At 38.4% G+C, this 18,938-nt stretch overlaps 1 protein-coding gene across 4 annotated transcripts in view; it reads left to right on the plus strand.

Moving 5' to 3' along the window:
* Positions 1 to 18,938, plus strand: part of anks1b (ankyrin repeat and sterile alpha motif domain containing 1B) — a 156,209-nt gene that overhangs the window by 1,958 nt on the left and 135,313 nt on the right. The gene's annotated exons all lie outside the window — the stretch shown is intronic.

An 18,938-nucleotide genomic window follows, 5' to 3' on the forward strand; every position in this document is an offset into this window, starting at 1 on the left:
CTCAGTTGCTCAGTTGTATAAAATGAGATAAATTGTAAGTTGCTCTGGATAAGTGTGTCTGCCAAATGCCAGAAATGCAACATAGAGTCCATTTACAATCAGTTTCTCACAGTGTTTTCATTTAGCTTCTGAGAGAGGAAGAGAGAGAGAACCAGGCTGGCAGATTGAGCTCTTTCATTAATTTTCATTCACATTTGCTGGAATCTCTTTTAGCTGGTATAAAGTGGCTTTAGGACAGGAGATAAATGAGGAATTTTCTGTGCTGATTCATAGTAACCTGCTTTAGGAATCAAATCTGTCTCATGGCTCACCTCCACATTTGTGTGTGTGTGTGTGTTTGTGTGTTTGTGAAAAAGTGAGAAAGATGACATTTCTCCAGGCTTAAAGCAGCCTTAGATCTTTACATTGTTCAGTCTCTCCAAAGAGATCTTTCCTCTCCTCCCCAGCTAGGCCTCTAGTGATTGTAGGCTGCTCTTCAACAAGCTGAGGATTTTATTTTAGTAACAGACTCTGCCACTGCTGTCTGGTCATTGTTCTCTGGCCTGATGTGGTCTCCTTGTGTTCTCTTAGACTGTATACTGGATGCTGAATGTGTTTGCCTCTTATTCAGCACTCAGGCACACTGGGTGGTCTATTTTCAGTCTATTTGCACATATAATGTTTGTCTCTGTCTTACCCTGTCTCTCTCCAATGAGGATCCTCCTGTCTAGTTTTACTAAGCCTGTGTGTGTGTGTGTGCGTGCGTGCATGTGAGTGTGTGTGTGTGTGTGTTGGGGGGGTTGAAAGGTCACATACTGCTGCAATTTGATATCATGTTCATGTGTTAGTCTCACCTTAAAGGCCACGAAAGATCATGTAGGAAATACCAAAGCTAAGAATCATGTTCATGGAGACTGTCATCACACACACATACACACACACACACAGACAAGGGTCCCACTGCACCATGGCTGAAGTGCTGTCTAACAGTCAGTGCTTGGTGCCCTCACAGTCCTAATGGATCAGCTCCTCAATAAAGTAAGAGTGAATGGCTGCAGCAGTGTCTTGTATAAGTAACTCTCATAACTCTCAAGCTGACAAGCTGCTCACTCATCACTTCAGCTTAATACACACCACTAAAAACTTGAGCGACATACTGTGAGTAACACGACCTGGTTATGTAATAAGTAGACTTACATACAGGTGAAGTTACACTAACAGAGGAAATATATTATTGTATGCATCTGGCACATATTTGTTTATGATTGGAATTTGCATCAGTTCATTTCTGACAGCTGTGTGTAGCTGTAGAATACGAAAGAGATGGCTCACTTTTGTTCAAATATGATTGCTGCTAGAAAAAGATGAATGGCTTATATTTATAAATATGTGTGTACATAAATTTTTAAGTTGAAACCAATATGAAGGAAAAACACAGCCTTCTTAACATGACAAACAGCCTGCGTTACTCCCACTGTGCTTAGATATAAAAAAATAAATAAATAAAAGAGCAAGATAAATAGGCAGCACTTCACCTAGGACTGAGCTCATAGCAATGAAAGGTTCAGATATCACTTCAGAGATAAGGAATTGCTACAGACATGTAGACAACAAGGTGCGAGACATCTTCCAACATTGTGTGAACAATGTTTGGGGAAAAAGCACATATGGCTGTGATGGTCAGGTGTCGACAAAGCGTACACTGTTTATGGCCATATAGTCTACTGTAATAAAGGAAAGTTAACTACCGAAGGATAATATCAATCCCAAAATAAGGTTTCATGCTACATCTACAACAGCAGAGCTGGAACTGACTATCAATATATGCAGTTTAGAAGGGTGTGTCACCCAGATGAGGATACCCGTCATCCTATCATCCACTCTTAAAGGCCACGCCAAAAGGGACATGCGTGTTTTGCTCCAATAACAACAGCAAATATGGACCTTGAGGGTTATGATAAACATAAAAAATATGATCATTTCAGAAGTGTATTGGAATTCAAACACCAGAAACCTTAAAACCAGGATCTTATTAGGTTATAAATGCATTGGACTTTATCAGAGTAGTACACTTAATGCACTTATATTAAAGAGCTGCACCTGATAGCATTTGAGCAGCTTTACAAAATTGAATCAGCACTTAGGATCTAGACATAGGTTTCTGAGAGTAGCATTCAAGTACTACAGCAGGAGCCACACCAGTGAAATGAGCTCTACTAAATGGGATGTTAAAGACAACAAGAGCCTGAGATTTCACGCAGATTTAAATTAACATTTGCTTTTGGAATGCAGATGCTTTCATCCAATGTGACTTACATGGCAAGCAAAATCAGACTGAGTTAAGTAAAGCCATTAAAGAAGCCGAGACTGATATAAGTGCAGAAAGGCTCTGTTTTGACATATAGATATATTTTCATCACAAAGCAGCAGTGAAATTATGCATGGTGTGTGAACACATTTCATCTAAAAACCTATAAGCCAATCCCTGACACATGCTCCATGCCTCAGACATTGTGTCTCCTCTTTCTCAGGGAAACAAACCAGAGCAAACCATCATCAAATAAAGGAAAAGCAGCGACTGTTGACACAAGATGACACATTTTATAGTCACTAGATCAGTGAGAGGAATGTATAGGTATATATAGGTATGCTTTCTCATTGTATAAAAAAAAAGTCTATAACAGCTCATCCCCTAGTCATTTAAATAAATATTTTTTTCATAATTTTTTTATACTGAATATTAAAAAATATTCTTATATATTAATCTTGCATCATTGTCTTTTATATGGCACTGTCTTTTATATGTATTGCCCAATAGGATTGTTTGTAAGTATTCTGCACTGTTGTGTATTTGCACTTTATGTACAATGTGAACTATAGTATACTGGTTTTGTCCACCATAAATCTACCATTTAAGTTTCTACTTACCTGAAACGGCGGACATGGATCTAGGTATTTGCAGTTTAAATGCCTCCACTGGGACGTGTACTTTCAATACTGTGAGCATGAGTCACTGTTAGGTTAAAGCCAGTTTTCCACAGCTGATGTGGATTGTGTGTGAGTCTGGTTTGGATTAGCTTCTCCACTTTCCACAGAACTGACTGAACTAAACTGCACCTTGATTTGTTTTGTCTGAACTCATTTTGACACCGTAATATGGTGGCTATTCTTCTAGGCTTATTTACGTGGGTATATAGTTGCTTTGGTAGTAGCAGATGAATGGTATTGCAGCAAGATTCTCAAGAACATGAGCATACTTTACCCATAATGCACAACATTTTTCTAAAATGATTAGATTGTAAAACGATTCTAAAATTATTGCATAGGTTGTACAATTCATTCACCCATTTTCTGTAGCACTTTTCCTACACAGGGCCACAGGGAACCTGAGGTCTTTCCCCAGGGGACTCTCTGGTCAATTTAGAAATGTCACTCTGCCTCAGCACTCTGCCTCCAACTCAAGCACAAGGAAAACATGCAAACTCTATAGACACACAGGGCAGAGGTGGGAATGTTTGCATGAGTTTGGAGTTTTTGTGTGCACCGTTTGCATGTTCTATGATTTTATGAACATGTACAATCTTAGAACGTTTTGATGTTAAATCATTCATTTGAGTAGTATGAATTAGTAGTGGAAATTTCCCAGCAATATCACAGAGCCCTGACTCTGACTTAACCCCACTAAAGGGATGAACTGCAACACAGACTCAACCCCCGAAGCTCCCAACTCTTACATCAGTGTCTGATCTCACTAATGCTGAATGATCACCAACCCCCACAGACACACTCCAACATCTAGTGGTAAACCTTCCCAGAACAGTGGAGATTTTTTTAACAGCAAACACAGATGGAATAAATCTGGAATGATATAAGTGTGATAAGATGGCCAGCAGTGCACATACTTTTGATACTATAGTTTATATTCTATTTATCTGGTTTCATTCAGTCATGTCGTTTGGACATCCCGGAAAAACACTCTGAAATATGAAGCTAAGTAAACAAAAGATGGAAAAGCCATTTTTTGTTGCCAAGTTTTGACCTGGTTATTTGGCAGTATGAAATTGAGAAGATTTCTAAGAGACACTGTGTGTCAAGAAGAATGTATATGTTGGGGATGTTACGACTGAGAGGATCTGAAAGCTGTTCAGAGGATATCAAACAGACTGGAAACTATTATAGGCAATGGTTCTGCATACAATTTATTAGATACCAACCGGGGAGAGTGAAGGCTTAAACATGCCTTCTTCAAACTACATGAAGCCACTGTGTCTTTTCAAACTGCTGCTTATGCTGTAACACATAGCAGCTGGACACACAGAAGAAACCGGTAAGTTGATTATTTCCAGTACACAAATTCATAGATTGCCAGGATCAGCTAAAGTCACTATTCTGACTGACCTGGGAGTGATGTCATGGCCAGTCATACGCTCTTGGACTCCAGCCATAGATACGAATCTCCTAACGATAGGACGAATGAATACCTTATAGCTTAGTCTTAAGGAATCCCAACTTTTCCTTATTAATGCATCAGGAAATAGACTAAAAAATGTCAGAGAATGCAGCATTTTGTCTGTTTGTCTCTCATAGGCTGGACAGCAGTGTTTCTGTGAGGATCAGCTGCAGTGGGGTTGATTTTTTGGCACCACATAAGAGTCTAGAAAGCCAAAACAGGAAACCATCAACTGTCCTGTGGTCAAAAACTAATACTAATGAAAAGCTATAAGATTGTATAGTCCCCGTCTATCTTTACACATACAAGGATGAATAACAGGTTTAGGTCACAAGAAACACAGAGCTCAATGCTCTCTAGCCTTGGAAGCAACTGGAGAAATGGAAAAAAAAAGAAAGGCATAAAATAGACTATTTACTAAGGGAAAAGTAGACAGCAGAAGGCAGGGGAGGACTAGTCAGGGTCAGAGTTCACCTGAGAGGAATGTTTGTGTGAGTGTGTGTGTGTGTGTGTGTGTCTCAGACAGAGAAAGAAATTGTGCTGTTGCTATTTAGTAAATGGCCACATGTCTAATCCAGGAAGTCTGGTTTAGCCCCTGTTCTCACATGCTGAGCATGAGAACTGAGTTTAAACACAGAATGCATTGCATCTCCCATTTTCCCACTGCCAACAGTGCTCTTAGGTGTAAGTGACTTTTTTCACTGAATCAGCATGTCCTCGTTCCCTCCATGATTAGTAACCAAGACTTTTATATCCTTTCATAATCACATTTGTCACATCTATAACAACAGCATGTATGTGTTCATTTTTATATAAAGTATGTTCACACAGTAGGTCAGATGCACTAATGCTGCAATTGACTTGGCTTGGTAAAGAGAAGTTGGAGCTCAGAATTACATCCTCTGTACATTTGAGGTATGGAGTGAGAAAATACATGCATGTCGACATGTTTGTCTTGTGATAGAAACAACTAAGTTCAAATTCAGGGGATGTTTTCTTGAGCTTTTCCTGGTCAGAGTTCGGAAATTAATAGTTAAACATTCAACTGTTTGCAGCATAAGCTGTGTGCACATTTTTAGTATATTTTCAGTCGTAGCTATATTCTTTATGAAAAGCTCCACATTAGGTGCAACGTACACAGCAACATGTGAAATGTGCTTCTATTCCTCATTCATCACAAAAAGTGGGATTTCTGCACCAAAATACACACTGAACAGCTTGAGATAATTGCAGCTGACCACAGGGAAAAAATCAATAGGGTACAGCTCTACAAAGTGGATTATTCTATACAGCTCCTCTGTTTACAATAATGTCAATGGCCAGTGCGGAGAGAGGAACCGAGGAAGCCAAGAGAGCTTCACCTCTCACCTTCTTTCCATCTATTACTCTCACATGCTGTCTGCCCTTCTTCCTCTACTCTGTCTTTCTCTCTGCACTCACTGAGCCATCGCTCTTGCTGTCCTCCTCCTGTTTCCTCTGTGACTGATACACACACTGATACCATTAAACATAGCTTTTGTTGTGTCCGGCCTTGATCTTATCATCAGCTGTATAATGTTTGTGTCTGGTTGATGTGTGCACGGTATTTAGGTTGTAATGCAACATAGTGAGTGTGTCTGTGTGTGTGTGTGTGTTTGGAGATGACACACAGAGGTTTCCGTTAGGATTATTTGCTTTTCCAGCACTTCATCATGTAGACTGTCATCTCCTTTATTCATCCCAGTGATGAAGATAATGATGCAAGTAACAATCATCATATTTCAGATTACACACACACACACACACACACACACATTTGTCTTACTATCCTTGTAGGGACCTTACACTGAAATATTCATTAATGAATCTAATTCAGTTATGCTATACTTAAATCTAACCTAATCCCTAACCTCGATAATCAAACATTTTATTCTCTCCCTGATCTCTGAAAACATTATATAACTTTTATATGATGTTACATACAGAATAGTTAACATGCTAACCTTTAATAAACCACTACACCTTTAATATGTTGTGTTCCCTCGTTTAGAGGTAATAATGAGCAGCAGTCATTATATTCACACTTTAAAATGTGACAGGAAACAATTAAAATGCAGAGTGTAGACAAGGAAAGCTAAGAAAAAGCATTAAATGTGCAACTGTTGTGCTGCATTTCAGACTCTCAGTTATCTGAGAAACTAAACCTTGTAGGTTGGTAATGATGTGTATTGTTTTTTAGTTTTCAATTGAAGTCTAAGTTGCCGTAGTTTGTGTCCTGAGAGAGCCTTGGTAATATTTGTCGGTTATTAATGGTTATGAAGTGCAGACAGAATGTTTCCTGGTCGCAGGCTCAGTTATTATGTGGATGACATACAGTATGTAGACAATATTCTTAAACTAATTTATTTATTAGATAGAAGGTGCACTAATAGACTGTATGTGTTCACATCTCATATACCAAGCTAAGCAAAAAAGTAAAAGCTAGTTTCTTTTTGCTTGTTCTTTCCCTTTTAATCAGTTTATCTTTTGTATACAACAGCCATAGCAGTGTTTGAGGCCTTGTGTAAATATCGCCTGCTTTGTCGCACTTTGAAGTGTGTGGAATTTCTCTCCAACTCCTGTAATGAAACACATGGAGATGAGTGAGCTGTGGCCTTGAAAAACAAAACAAAACAACAGACATGAACACACAAACTCTCTGCTCATCCATCTGCATCCTTCTCAAATACATCTCGTGTCCTGATCTTTGATGTAGCACAATGTATATTACTTGAATGAAAAGGCAGACTGCTTCTTTGCTTGTACTGAACAGTGACTCAGCACTTACACACTGCTTCATACAACACACTTAAATGACATTCTTACAGTGCTCTTATTCAAAATTAACCAGTTTTTGCTTTCTAAATGATCCAGAGCTAGCGTTAAAGGCACAATGCTAAAGGTGCAGTGCAGCCCTGTGTTGGTTCTCATGCACCTTTATAAACCACAAATCTTTTCCTAGAGTCCTCTGCCTTTTATTAATTGATGTCATTATGTTTTATTTCACTATTCTGTTATTATGTGTAACTCATATGTAAACCCATACTCATGTTTAACACAGTGTAGCAGTGGTTGTCAGATTTAAATATTTAGAATTATATTTGAACTTTATCTCTGTGACAAGAAATCATGCTGCATTTCAGTCATTTTTTTTTTTAAACTCACCTTCATTGACTTTTCTTCACTGTTTGTCCGCCCTGAGGGCTGTTGGTTAGATAAGCCTGCAGGCCTGTGAGATTGAGCAGATATTAGTTTTAGATAGATTTGTGTGGTGTAGCTGATAAGCACTTCCTGTATGTAAATTCATACTGAAATGTTTGGTGTCCCTTGGATTCTGTATCTTCTAAGAACTGCTGCTGTAGAAAGTGTGAAAGTGTGTGCTGTGTTCTTCCCAAGACTCTTATTCACAATATACACAAAAATGAGCACTACTGTTTGCCTTAACACTTTTACTTTTACTATACCTCTATAGTATCACCCAGAAGAGGAGAGATTCTTTCTCTTGAGTCCGGTGCTTCACAAGATTTTTATTCTAATAAAGATAGAAATCTACATCTGGATTTCTTTGAAGATGTTTTGTCTGTTGAACTGAATTGACAGAATGTTTGCTAATGCTTTGCTGTGGTTAAACCAGCGACATTGCTGTCATTAATATAATAAATTAAGTAATAAATAGCTTAATTTGACTCTACAAACTACTTTTTGGAATCGTGTGCTGTAATTTTTACAGGTTTAGTGACCTCAATATATTTCCTATTTCCTGGCATTTTATTGGCATTATTTGGTTAAAAATAATAAGGATGTGGTTGATGATGTGATGGGGTAAAAGACAAATACCATGATTGTGCATCTCCTTTCCAACACTCTTGGAGTTTACAGCACAGCTAACATGATGTAAAATCTTTAAAGGTTTGTGATAGAAGTGATTTTAGAATAGTGAAAGTAGCACTAGCTAAATTTGATAACAATTCAGTATTGACTGTAAGGCCTTAAAGAACACTGGAAGTAGCTTGATAAGGTTAGCCAGTCTCTCCTATTTAACTCCACTGATAGAAGGAGTGGAGCTGTAAGAGCACTTCTCCATTCAGATGTGTAACTTACTGCAGATGTCAGTGAGATGAACATCACAGAGAGAATTTTCCCTCAAAAAATAGGCTGAGCATAAATCCTGTTTACATTTTCTGTATAAAACTAGCTACTTATACCTGCATTACTTTGATTAAGATGACGGCTTGACTAACAGCAGCTAGCTAGCAAGTGGTAGCTCAGTCAGTCATGACTAAACACTCTAAGATTTTTTGATAAGGATAAAATTAAAAAACACAAATTACTTCACTCTACATACAATGTGTTCGGTGCAGCATTGTAAGCTGCACTTTAGGTAATATCTCCCTAAATGTGTTCTACTGGAATGAAATGGGGTGTGTCCATTAGCAACATGGGTGGGGCCGAGAGGCGGATCCAATGTCCTACTGGACGAAGATACTCTGCATGCTACTGCACACACTCTGACTCTAATTTTTGTCAGAGAGCAACATAAAAACTGCTAAAACAATTCCACACATCATCAATACCAAATAAAATCATCACTGACTTCAGACATAAACATGGGACAAAGTAATCGTGTCAGTATGCACAAGTGTATAACAAAGAGTTTCTTATTGTTACAGATAATCTCATGATCTGACCCCCCCCCCATTTCAGATTTGTGGTTGCTCTTTTGCATGAATGAATTTGAAGTGCTCATGTACTCTGGAGCACTAGTCTGCATGAGGGGGAAAAGAGAGTGGGAGGAGAAACAGGGAGAAGACTCATAAAAAGAGAGTGATGAGGAAGGAGAAGCGCTGGACCTTGCTTGTCCACTTGTCCTGTCGTTTGTCTCAGTGATTTTACAGTGTACAGTGCAGATACCGAGCTGATGACAAAGCAATCCTGTGCTCTGATCCCTGAAATAGGCCACAGCAGGGTGTGTGTGTGTGTGTGTCTGTGTGTGTGTGTGTGTATGAAGGCAGGGTGTCTTCTAAAGCTGATGTCTACACCTGGAACAAGATCAAGTCCTAAAAACAGTCTCAGTCAGGATCTACTACTATCACCCCTTTCTCTCTCTGTCTCGCTCTCTGTCTCTCTCTGTCTCTCTCTCTCTCTCTCTCTCTCTCTCTCTCTCAAACACACACACACACTTTCTCTCTATCTTTCTCTCTTTGTTGAACAAGCAGAGGAAACAGTGAAATATAGTTGAACTTGTTTGAGTAACATCAAACACAAAAGGACATTTCATCACATCCTTCACACGTTTCATCACGTCCTTCTCACACACTCACATGTGTGTATCTTTTTTATTAACAAATATATTATTAAATAGCTTAATTATACAAAAATGTAATTCTATGCTTTTATTCAGAGCTGTAATGAAAATCTCTGGACTATAGAAATGGTCCTAACAACTTTATATATAAATAAATATATAAATAAATAAATATATAAATATATATATATATATATATATATATATATATATATATATATATATATATATATATATATACATACACTATATTGCCAAAAGTATTTGCTCACCCATCCAAATAATCAGAATCAGGTGTTCCAACCACTTCCATGGCCACAGGTGTATAAAATCAAGCACCTAGGCATGCAGACTGTTTTTACAAACATTTGTGAAAGAATGGGTCGCTCTCAGGAGCTCAGTGAATTCCAGCGTGGAACTGTGATAGGATGCCACCTGTGCAACAAATCCAGTTGTGAAATTTCCTCGCTCCTAAATATTCCACAGTCAACTGTCAGCTGTATTATAAGAATGTGGAAGTGTTTGGGAACGACAGCAACTCAGCCACGAAGTGGTAGGCCACGTAAACTGACGGAGCGGGGTCAGCGGATGCTGAGGCGCATAGTGCGAAGAGGTCGCCAACTTTCTGCAGAGTCAATCGCTACAGACCTCCAAAGTTCATGTGGCCTTCAGATTAGCTCAAGAACAGTGCGCAGAGAGCTTCATGGAATGGTTTTCCATGGCCGAGCAGCTGCATCCAAGCCATACATCACCAAGTGCAATGCAAAGCGTCGGATGCAGTGGTGTAAAGCACGCCGCCACTGGACTCTAGAGCAGTGGAGACGCGTTCTCTGGAGTGACGAATCGCGCTTCTCCATCTGGCAATCTGATGGACGAGTCCGGGTTTGGCGGTTGCCAGGAGAACGGAACTTGTCTGACTGCATTGTGCCAAGTGTAAAGTTTGGTGGAGGGGGGATTATGGTGTGGGGTTGTTTTTCAGGAGCTGGGCTTGGCCCCTTAGTTCCAGTGAAAGGAACTCTGAATGCTTCAGCATACCAAGACATTTTGGACAATTCCATGCTCCCAACTTTGTGGGAACAGTTTGGAGCTGGCCCCTTCCTCTTCCAACATGACTGTGCACCAGTGCACAAAGCAAGGTCCATAAAGACCTTCCATTGACTGGCCATTGACTGGCCTGCACAGAGTCCTGACCTCAACCCGATAGAACACCTTTGGGATGAATTAGAGCGGAGACTGAGAGCCAGGCCTTCTCATCCAACATCAGTGTGTGACCTCACAAATGTGCTTCTGGAAGAATGGTCAAAAATTCCCATAAACACACTCCTAAACCTTGTGGACAGCCTTCCCAGAAGAGTTGAAGCTGTTATAGCTGCAAAGGGTGGACCGACGTCATATTGAACCCTATGGATTAGGAATGGGATGTCACTTAAGTTCATATGCGAGTCAAGGCAGGTGAGCGAATACTTTTGGCAATATAGTGTATATATATATATATATATATATATATATATATATATATATATATATATATAAAATTTAAATATTTGAAGTATTGTGCTATGAGGTTCTAGATAGCTGCAAACCTCGCCTAAAACAGTTTCAGTTTGTTTTTTAGGCTACAATGAAAGTAAATAAAATGGCGGCAATAAATGTGCAGAATTATATTATGTCCCCCTCTGTAGGGATGTACCAATTCTGAAAATGGTCTTGTACTTAAATCATTGATTAAATGAGAGCAGAGCTCAGTGCAGCATGGACAAACTCCTTATAGGTTATTGATGATAAAAACAGCACTTTCTAAGTCAGTGTCATCTGAAAATGAGTCTGGCTCGTCCTCTTTGAGTCAGCATGCACCACTGATCTGACTCTACACTAGATGAGAAGGAGCTCACAAACTGATATCACAGTCTTATTGGTCAATCAAATCAAATCAAATAATAATAATAATAATAATAATAATAAAAATACTACTACTACTACTACTAATAATAATAATAATGATAAACACATGGTGGCCTCATGAAGTAGAATGTGGAAATGACTTGAGATGATTATACATGACATGCTACAGGCTACTGTCTAGTGAATTTCAAGTAAGCCTGTAAGAGGCAGTTAAGATTCGACACCATACAGTCTCCCAGTGTGCAGTCTAACAGCTCGTTGTAAGCGGCTTTAGATGTAACTGTGTTTGAGGTAATATCATAAATCAGGCTTGACAGGTTACAGCTAAATTTCCTTCTTAATCTCAAAAACCAAAGAAAAGACCTGAAATTATCCCAAATATTGGACATGGGAAAAGGGAGATGTTTGTGAAATTCACAGTTCTGACCTATGTACATTCATCAATAATGCCCCTTTTCCTTTTGCGATTTTAGCAATATATCTTATGATTGAAATGAAGGTTTTTTTTTAATTAGCCCCATTGAGAAAACCAGTCATTAACTGTCCTGTCCACTTCCTTTCATCCACTGAACAGTGAGTGTGGGGCAACATGATTCATGCCCAATGGACCTCTATTAATGCTGCAATTCCCATTTTGGCCACTATATTTTTAGCTACACTAACTAACTGATAATTGTTGCCCTGTGCAACATCTAAAATTGTGAGCAAATCAAAAATATGCTTTTAATCTATGAAATAGCAACCTTGTCTCAAAAGTTTTTTTACTCAAAAATGTCATTAATATTTAAATGGAGCTGTGATTGAGGACTTTATGAAAATTAACATTTTTCTGCCCAGCCATAACCTATGAATGAGCATGCGTGTGTGTGTGTGTTTGTAAGACAGGGGCTGAAAACAGCTTGACCCCTCAAGTTTGTTTGGTTATCACCCTCACATTACCAAACTCTCTCTCTCTCTCTCTCTCTCACTGTGTGTGTGTGTCTGTGTATACATTGTTTCTGGTTTTAATCTTTATGTGGAACTCTTATGTGGAACTCTGTTTTGGTTACTTGGCTCATTACACACACCGGCGGTTTCCAAGTGGTTTCAGCAAATGCTTTTGTCAAGCAGTGTTTTAAGTACAAATACTTAGTATGACAACTGAAAAGATGTTGTGGGTATGTGTGTGAGTGTGTGAGTGAGACTGTGTATAACAACTGAAAAGGTGTGTGTGTGTGTGAGTGAGACTGTGTATAACGACTGAAAAGGTGTGTATGTGTGTGTGTGTGTGTGTGTGCGTGTATATGTTTATGTGTATATGTGTGTGTGTGTGTGTGTGTGTGCACGTGTGTATATGTGTCTGTGAGTATATGTGTGTGTGTGTGTGTGTGTGTGTGTAAAACAGGGCAGTAAATGGTTGGCTCCTCAAGCCATTGTTTGTGTGCGAGTGTGAATCTCAGTGGTTCATGCAGACGTCTTGCTGAGTGTCCAGTCAACCTGAAAAAGATGTTGTAGGAGGGAAAAAGAACAGAAAGGAGTGATCTGGCAACCACAAAACTGTCACATGAGCAAACCATGTGCATAAACTGCATATAGACTGACCTTTATCTGTTACTGATGCTCATCATTCAAGAATCACTGTGTGCTTTTTGTAACTTTTATATCAAAGATGAAATAAAATATCTAAAATTGTTTGTACACACCACGACAATCACTTTTTAACAATATACTGACTATATAACATGCTTTCACACTGAGTATACAGTTATTGTGCCTATTTGTGGACATATTTACTCATATACATTTTTACATTTTCTTATTCTACTGGTAGATATGCTTCTTTCTAAAAGACGGATATGAACATAGTAGTAAAAATGAAAAGTGAAAGTAGTAAAAATGATCTATATTTGTTTTTTTGTCATTTTATTTACAGGAAAATAGGAAATAGTGGATTGATTAAATTTTATTGAAGATCATTTCACTTGACCTTATTTTGCATTGGGATTTGTGTCTCAGTTAATAAGGTGCTTGTTAATATGGAATTATTTAATAAGGTCAGAAAGAAAATGTGCGATTCTCTTTAACATGGATGCATCTGTCAATCTGCTGAATCTCTCAATAAGCAAATTTATGAATGATGTTACTAAACATGCACAACCGGGTTTATTAAAATTGAACATATTTGGTCTGTGTATTACGTATGCTGTTCTAACATACTTGCTATATAATTATTGCAGATAATGAGCATTTTTAGTTGGCTAAAATGTTATGCTCTACTCTGCACACCCTCAACAAAATGTAAGCTTGATTGTATAGATATGACAAAATTAAAATGATTAAATAGAAAAAAGAAATGTAACTTACCCTGGCTATAGTACTTCCTGGATCAAAAGACATTTAAAAATCCCTCAGATCAGTGATTTGAAGAAAAGCACTTAAAATGAAAATACGTACATATAAACATTTTCCAGGTCTGACAGTGGTATAAAGGCAAAGTTTTAAGAGTTTTAAGGCAAAGAATCTTCTGTAAAATAAAAAGATCTGAATCATCGGTTTGACTTGAACAAAGGTTTGTAGATATATATATATATATATATATATATATATATATATATATATATATATATATATATATATATATATAGACATATTTTTTAAGCAAAGAGAACTGTAACTATTTGTCCAGAAAATAATTCTTGAAAAATGCTCTGTAAAGGCATATAGGGATCATGAGAATCTCACAGTCTCCTCTTTTGTTTTTGTCAGCTATTTTGCGACACATTAGTATATATATTGAAGGTGATTTAGGTGATAGGGGATGTGGTAGCTTAGTGATTTAGGTGTTGGACTACAGATCAGAAGGTTATGAGCGTGAATCTCAGGTCCATCAAGCTGCCACTGCTGGGCCCCTGAGCAATCCTCAGTTGTGTAAAATGAGATAAAACATAAGTTGGTCTGGACAAGGGCGTCCGCTAAATGCCAGAAATGTAATGTAAATGATTTTGTGTGCAAATATTTTGATGTTACTGTGAGTCGCATTCAGGCCCAATTTAAATGAATAGGGGATGTGTTATTGAAGTCTTTTCACTAAGAATTTTGCAGTAAAAATTTCCAAGTACAGTTAGTGATTTTTTTAAAGCTTTTAAGGTCTCAAGTTTAAACCTACAGAACAATCTGTTTTTGGATTTTTACATTAGGAAAAACGTTAGCATGTCGGGTCAGAGTTTTTGATATTTACAATAAGCACCATGATGATGGAAAGTTTAAAGAGAAACTGAGCTCTTCAGTGTGTTTATCATTGCTGTGCATGAGATCGCTAAACATTTTACACTTTGACTTTGAACCTATGGGATGTATTGGCTCTTATGTGCCATCTTGTTTAACATAAAATATGCAGTTGAGTGTGTAAACAGTAGCATTCGCTTTGACGCTGCTTCAAGTTGTGTCCACGTGGGGTAGCTTGGCCAAAATATTTGGCTTTTCTTGGGGTAGAAGACAAAATGTACAACAAATAGTCAATAATTGTAGATTTATAAACTGAGATTTACTTCAGAGCATGATCTTATCTTTGAAGCTCTAGATGCTAATGTTAGTCCTCTGTCAAATAGAGTGCACAATACACTGAATGGTACAGATTTTAAGTGATAGGAGAAAGATTAGCCTGGAGGATGTATGTATAAATCATGAAATCACTCAGAGAAAAGCTAATACAGAAAACCTGTTACTGGTCAAGATGTACATAACACACCCTACAACATCAGTTACTCAGACGGAAACATGGCTAATTTGCATAATCCAACCATCTGCCATATGAGTACTGCAAAAGGCAGACATTCCAATTAAACTATAAACAGTAAATAATAATATAAACTATGCCACCCTGGCTCTCTACTGCCTTATGGGCTTCATGATTTAATTTGTTTTAAAATAATTCATAACAATTACTTTCCTGATTTTTGTTCATATTCATGAGTGTGTGTGTGCTTGGTAGATACATATGTGCTGTATAGGTTGAGAATTAGTGCATCTCTGTGTATTCGCTCTCACCCAGCACCACAAACTGATGAGTGTGTGTGATGGCAGCTTCTTCCTGATAATCACACGCTGCTACACAAGGCCCCGATTGCTCTCGGCTGCAGGGCCGTAATTAACACACTGTGTGTGTGTGCGTATTTGGGGTTCATGCACGTGTGTGATTCGCTTTCATATACACTGTTCTGTACGTTTTTCCACAGCCTTGTGTTCCAGCTAAAATTTCTACTTACTTCACAAATATGAACAAAAATCGCAGGAATTGCAGATGGACTTTGCTGTGGTGGTAGCTATGAAGTTGGAGAGTTTTAATGTAGATAAACATAGTGTCTGAAGCTTTAAGATGAAACACATTGCATCCCGAAACATGTTTCCTTTTCGGCGTTTTGTATCCTATACAAACCATAATACTCTCTTGTCTGACTTTAGAGCAGAAAAACAAAACACCTTTCTCTGATGTATAGTAGTTTCCCTTTTCTGTTCTGCTAAACAGACAGAATATAGATGGAAATTAAGAAAATAAAACAGCATGTTGTTTTCAGGGCACACGTTTGTGTAGTTTATATGATTTGATTTGATTTTTAAAATGAGATTAGTTACAGCTATGCTTATTTACAGTCCTGACTTTTTTTGTAAAAATTGGTGACCTTGTAGCAGGTCCTGGTGTTTTACTGCATGAGGTGTGTTATGGACACACCACTTCTCTCCTCCTATCAGAGCCATGAATGATGCTCTTGTCAGTCAAAAAGAGCTAGGGTACACGATGGGGCGATGGCATATTACACACAACCTCACAAGCTTACTGTATGAAGTGAGGCAAATATATGTCAATGTGTCAATGTGTCTACATCAACAATTCAACATTTTTTCTTTATTTTTTAGCTATAATGAAGCAGACTCAGGAGGAGCATGTGGATGTGCAGAGACACTTAAAAACACAGTCCAGTATTTAAAACGGTGAGACAGATCAAAACATGATTAGCCGTGAAATAAGAAAGCAGAGGGAAAATCAAGGAGTTGTCCAGAAAATCAAGGCTTTAAACTCTCTAAAAATAATCAAGGCTCAGAACTTATAGGATTTGATAAGATGACATTTAGTGCGGTGTGGAGAAGATAAAAAAAGTTTTAATATAAAATACTTCCCTTAGTAGTGGGAACTATAGAGCTATTTCCTGGACTGATTTTGTACAGAGTAATAGAGTTACAGATGAATAATTTTACCAGACTGAACTTGATATCATGTTAATTAATCTTAACTATCTAGCAGACCAAAGATATACCAATCAGCCATGACATAATGACCACCTGCCTAATATTGCCCTTTTGCCGCCAAAACAGCCCTGACCCATTGAGGCATGGACTCCACTAGATCTCTGAAGGAGTGCTGTGGTATTTGGCACCAAGATGTTAGCAGCAGATCCTTTAAGTCCTCTAAGTTGCAAGGTGGGGCCTCCATGGATTAGACTTGTTTGTCCAGCACATCCCACAGATGCTCAATTAGATTGAGACCTGGGGAATTTGGAGGCCAAGTCAACACCTGCTTTCGATGGTGCACAGGGGTCAGCATGGGCACCCAGACTGGTCTGCGGCTATGCAGCATCATACGCAACAAACTGTGATACACTGTGTATTCTGACACCTTTCTATCAGAACCAGCATTAACTTCTTCAGCAATTTGAGCAACAGTAGCCTGTAATCTGTTGGATTGGATCATACGGGCCAGCCTTCGCTCCCCACGTGCATCAATGAGCCTTGGACTCCCATGACCCTGTCACTGGTTCACCACTGTTCCTTTCTTTGACCACTTTTGATAGATACTGACCACTGCAGACTGGGAACACCTCATCATAGCTGCAGTTTTGGAGATGCTCTGATCCAGTCATCTAGCCACCACAATTTGGCTCTTTGTCACAGTCGCTTAAATCCGTACACACATTGACTCTGAGGACAAAATGTTCACTTGCTGTCTCATATATCCCACCCACTAACAGGTGCCATGATGAGGAGATCATCAGTGTTATTCACTTCACCTGGCACTGCTCATAATGTTATACCTGATCGGTGTATGACCTTGTTGATTTATATAGATATATATAGCTAGAGACGTTTTGTCTACATAAAACCAAACTTTATTGATTCAAATGTCACATTTCTGAAATATTATTGCTTATGTTTATGAGGTGATTAAATAAAAAATTCATCACATAATAAACATGACTTGAATTAAAAACTGCTTCCATGCTGAGTTTGAGTTCAGTACACTAATTAATATGTTAATGACAAAAATAATCACTCCCCTGATTTAGTCCTGGCAAAATAGTACTGTCTGTGTGGGTGTGATAACACACTCTATGTAAATAATACAGTAATCTAATAATTATGTAGTCACAGTTCATTGTGTGTGTGTGTGTATGTGTGTGTTTTAAATGTCTGGAACTATTCTGAAAAAAACTTGATCTGTCTGCTCTGCAGATTGGCAGGCTGATAATACGCCTCCTATTGTCTGTTTCCGTCTGCAGAATAAGAAAAGATGACGAGAATCACATTTCTGCAAACATGCCGATTAGTGAAATAGCTGTGTGCTGCTCTTTCTGGCTGAAGTGCTTTTTGTTGCTCTTAATTAGAAAATCAGACTGTGAGAGATCAGACGACTGGTGAGAGGAAGTCTCGAGACAGCACTTCTATGTGTATCACCTGGATGAAAAGGTTCACAGTTCATTCAGTCAGTTGAGGAAGAAACATCTCTGGAAGGCTCGGTGCAATCTACTGCCATGTCCCGAGTTAGAATTTTGAGTTTGTAGGTTTGGCTAGGGTCCAAAAACAAAGGACACCAGCAAAGCAGTAGTGAATATAAGCTGTAGTCAGCATCAACTAAAGCCTGATCATCCAGCTAATGAGATAGATACGATGCCAGACACATTTTGTGGTTTGAGCGGTGGAACAGTGTACCAGGTTCATAAAGGTGCTCTTATGTGCATTCAAGCAGGAATCTGCAACCTGCTATAAGAGCATGCATAATGGCTGCAGTGGCTGATGAGAAAACTCAGATGAACTTGCCAGCACTGTTAGAGTCATGTTCTTCAAATTTGCCAGTGCACTGAACACCATCAGACCTTGCTGAAATTCAAGCTGATGTAGATGTACTTCAGATTTCTTAGATTATTTTTCTGTATAGCATTGATTTGGTAATTAAATGTATAGTGTAATTATTTTATATCTGCACTTTTGAGGGTCACCAAGAGCCGATACCAAATTCCTTATGTGTGTAAAAAC

The sequence above is a fragment of the Hemibagrus wyckioides genome, linkage group LG14 (genome assembly GCF_019097595.1).
Source record: "Hemibagrus wyckioides isolate EC202008001 linkage group LG14, SWU_Hwy_1.0, whole genome shotgun sequence".
NCBI lineage: Eukaryota > Metazoa > Chordata > Actinopteri > Siluriformes > Bagridae > Hemibagrus > Hemibagrus wyckioides.